The 4,477-nt window shown below is 35.3% G+C and overlaps 1 long non-coding RNA gene across 1 annotated transcript; it reads left to right on the top strand.

The window, feature by feature from the left end:
- Positions 1–738: 738 nt before the first annotated feature.
- LOC122059492 lies at positions 739–4,191 on the top strand. Its single transcript, XR_006134066.1, has 2 exons — positions 739–2,290; positions 2,647–4,191. It is a non-coding gene; the product is annotated as an uncharacterized LOC122059492 (long non-coding RNA).
- Positions 4,192–4,477: the final 286 nt, after the last annotated feature.

Here is a 4,477-nt window from a genome sequence, read left to right as displayed (position 1 = left end):
TATACCAGCTTCTTAAAATATAGTATGGTAGTATTCCACACCACCTCCACCCAAAAAAAAAAAAAAGTACATATTTGAACTTGGATGTTTGTTTTCATGTAAAAGCGCTATTGTATGAACTTCAATGTGGAGGAACCTTGCAGCAAAGAGTGTAGAATTGTAGATAAGTTTTGCCAATGTCTTTTTTTTTTTAGTCACATTCACGTTAATGACTTAAGCAATAAATCCATATTTGCATGAGAAAGAGAAAAGGGAGGAAGAGCAACCCAGTGCACCAAGCTCTGGGTGTAAATAGACTCCATCACCCTATAGCCAAAGATTAGTTGTCTCTCGAATCATCCAAGCATTCACTATAGTTTGATTTATAGCACTTAGCCTATGGCTTAAGATAAGTTTCATTCAATATTTTGATTAACAAGAACTTGGTTATTGGTTTCATAAATTTTATTGATACTTTTTCTCCAATTGTGCAGGAATTTAACTTGTGCAACAAAAGGTAAGATTTATGGATCAGATTTTTTCCCAGAAATGAAGTTATTTCATTTATACCAATTTCTTAATAGGTAGTACGGTAATTATTCCCTGTCCTCCCCCCCCCCATCTCAAAAAAAAAAAAAGTACAGGAAATATATATGTGCCACTAAACTTAGATGTTTGTTTGCATGTAAAAGCACTATTGCATGAACTTCGATGTGGAGGATCCTTGCTTATAGTAAAGGATGTAGACCAACAGATAAGTTTTGCCAATGTCTTTTTTTTTTTTTTTTTTGTCGCATTCACGTTAATGACTCGAGTAATAAATTTGTATTTGCAGGAGAAAAAGAGAGCAAGTGCACCCCAGTGCATAGGGCTCTGGGTGTAAATGGACTTCCCCACTATATAGCCGAAGATCAGTTGTCTCTCCAATCATCTATGCATTCACTATAGTTTGATTTATAGCACTCAGCCTATGGCTCAAAACAAGTTTCATTCACTATTTTGATTTATAAAAACCAAGTTTTTGGTTTCAGAAATTTTATTGATAGTTTTTCTCCAATTGTGCAGGAACTTAACTTAGGTAATAAGAAGGTAAGATTTATGTATCAGATTCCCTTCTCAGAAACGAAGTTATTTTGTTTATATACCAGTTTCTTGATTTATAGTACGGTAGTATTCCACGCCCCTCCTAAAAAAAAAGTACAGAAAATATATGTGTGCCACTGAACTTGGATGTTTATTTGCATATAAAAGCACTACCGCATGAACTTTGATGTGGAGGACCCTTGCTTACAGCAAAGAATGTATAACTGCAAATAAGTTTTGCAAATGTCTTCCTTTTTTTTTAGTTGCATTTACGTTAATGACTTGAATAATAAATCTGTATTTATTGGAGAAAGAGAAAAAGAGAGCAAGAGCAACCCAGTGCATAAGGCTCTGGGTGTAAACGGACTCCCCCACCCTATAACCGAAGATCAATTATCTCTCGGATCATCTAAGCATTCATTATAGTTTGATTTCTAGCACTCAGCCTATGGCTCAAGATCAGTTTTATTCACTATTTTGATTTACAATAACCAAGTTCCTGGTTTCAGAAATTTTATCGATAGTTTTTCTCCAATTGTGCAGGTACTTAACATGGGTAACAAGAAGTTAAGATTTATGTAACAGATTTCTTTCCCAGAAACAAATTTTTTTTGTTTATACTAGTTCTCCAATATGTAGTATTATAATTATTCCACACCCTCTCCCGCCCCCAAAAAAAAGTACATGAAATATATATGTGCCACTAAACTTGGATGTTTGTTTGCATGTAAAAGCACTACTACATGAACTTCGATGTGGAGGACCCTTGCTTACAGCAAAGAATGCAGAACTACAGATAAGTTTTTCCAATGTCTTCTTCTTTTTCTTTTTTCTTTTTTCCTTTTTTTTTTTTAGTCTTATTCACGTTAATGACTTAAGTAATAAATCCGTATTTGCAGGAGAAAGAGAAAAGGAGAGCAAGAGCAACCCAGAGGCTTTGGGTTTAAATGGACTCCCCCACCCTGTAGCCGAAGATCAGTTATCTCTCAAATCGTCTAAGCATTCACTATAGTTTGATTTCTAGCACTCAGCCTATGGCTCAAGATTAGTTTCATTCACTATTTTTATTTACAAGAACCAAGTTCTTGGTTTCAGAAATTTTATTGATATTTTTTCTCCAATTGTGCAGGTACTTAACTTGGGTAACAAGAAGTTAAAATTTATGTAACAGATTTCTTTCCCAGAAACAAAGTTATTTTGCTTATACTAGTTCTCCAATTGTAGTACGGTAATTATTCCATGCCCCCTCCACCCTCCCACCCCCAAGAAGTTAAAATTTATGTAACAGATTTCTTTCCCAGAAACAAAGTTATTTTGTTTATACTAGTTCTCCAATTGTAGTACGGTAATTATTCCATGCCCCTTCCACCCTTCCACCACCCCCCCCCCCCAAAAAAAGGACAGGAAATATTTATGTGCTGCTGAACTTGGATATTTCTTTGCAAGTAGAAGCACTACTGCATGATGCTTACAGCAAAGAATGTAGAACTGCAGATAAGTTTTTCCAATGTCTTCTAATTTTTTTTTTTTTCTTTTTGAGCCGTATTCACGTTAATGACTTAAATAATAAATCCGTATTTGCAGGAGAAAGAGAGCAAGTGCAACCCAGTGCACAAGGCTCTGGGTGTATATGGATTCCCCCACCATATAGCCAAAGATCAATTGTCTCTCGAATCCTCTAAGCATTCACTATTGTTTGATTTCTAGCACTCAGCCTATTGCTCAAGATAAGTTTCATTCACTATTTTGATTTACGATAACCAAGTTCTTGGTTTCAGAAATTTTGTTGATAGTTTTTCTCCAATTGTGCAGGAATTTAACTTGTGTAACAAGGAGGTAAGAAATATGTATCAGATTTCTTTCCCAGAAATGAAGTTATTATGTTTATACCAGTTTCTTAATATGTAGTACGGTAATTATTCCACGTCCCCTCCCCCATACTAAAAAAAAAAAGGAAAAAGTGCAGGAAATATATGTGCCACTGAACTTGGATGTTTGTTTGCATGTAAAAGTACTACTGCATGAACTTCGATGTGGGGGACCCTGCTTACAAGAAAGAATGTTGAACTGCAGATAAGTTTTGCCAATGTCTTCTAATTTTTTTTTTAATCACATTCACGTTAATGACTTAAGCAATGAATCTATATCCACAGGAGAAAGAGAAAAGGAGAGCAAGAGCAACCCAGTGCACAAGGTTCTCGCTACTGCAGGGTCTGGGAGGGGCAATTTTATATATATATATATATATATATATATTTTTTTTTTGGCAAGCGTCAAGGTGTACTAGTAAGTAGCAAGTCTAGCTAATGATTTATATGCTGCACATTTTCAGAACTGATCTATCTCCTTCCTTTTTTATCATGCGCATCTTGTTTTATGATATTACTCTAGGAGGGAACAACTTAGTGTGGACAAGTGTTAGGACACTCCTTGCAGTCTAATCTGAACAATAGGACTTCTAGTCCAAAGAATAGGCACCAATCAAGAAATCAATGTAATGCTTGAACTGGGCCTTATTTTCCTTGCTTCTGATATGTGCATCTAATACTTTTTTTGTAGCTTATTATAATTTAAAGCTCTGATCCATGTCTTGCTGCAATTTGGATTTGCTGCTGCTGTGGCCCAATAAGGACCATCACAGAAGGAGAAGAATGCTTATAACAGAAGGTTTGTTTTTTGGTAATTTGCTATTAGGATAATCCATATCTTAGAACAACTGTCAGATTTGAGAGTTCGCCAGGCCGAGTCAATGTCTTTTTTTTTTTTTTTTTTTTTTTTAGAGAGAGAGAGAGAGAGAGAGAGTTGCTACCATTGGCTGGTGGACATCATGGGCTACCTGAGATAGTATCTGCAGCCAATGCATACCCTGAGCTAAATTGGCCAAATGGATAGAATATGGCAAAAACATGTTGGCTGGATATTCACTTTTTAGTGTTCGTTAGTTATCACTTGTTTTTTACTGTCAACTATATTCTACGTTCTGAAAGCTTGTAGAATATCTGTTGCATGTGTAAGTTTTGAAGGGTGAGAATTACACCGTCTTAACCTGAAAATGTCAGGATACGATTTCGGCATTCTGAAAACTTGTAACATCTTGACATAATGTTTAGAAACCATGGATCCTCTGAATTCCTCTTGTAAGAAAACCCAAGGACTACCACCTTAGGCTGAGGAAAATAACACAATTCTGGCAGCATTTTTTTATTCTGGACTTGATGCTCATATTGTGAATTTATGACACATTAACACTTATTTTTGTTAGTACCCAAAAAAATTATATGTGAAATATTAAAATCATATATTATCAGGCAAAAACAATGGAAATTAAGAAAATCCCATTGAGATGCTATTGTAGTGAGAATTCATCAATTCCTTGAACTGTTGTTACTTGGAGGCAACTATACATCTGAGCAAG

Source organism: Macadamia integrifolia, chromosome 13 (genome assembly GCF_013358625.1).
Source record: "Macadamia integrifolia cultivar HAES 741 chromosome 13, SCU_Mint_v3, whole genome shotgun sequence".
Lineage (NCBI taxonomy): Eukaryota > Viridiplantae > Streptophyta > Magnoliopsida > Proteales > Proteaceae > Macadamia > Macadamia integrifolia.
This window is presented reverse-complemented; position numbering and strand designations above follow the sequence as displayed.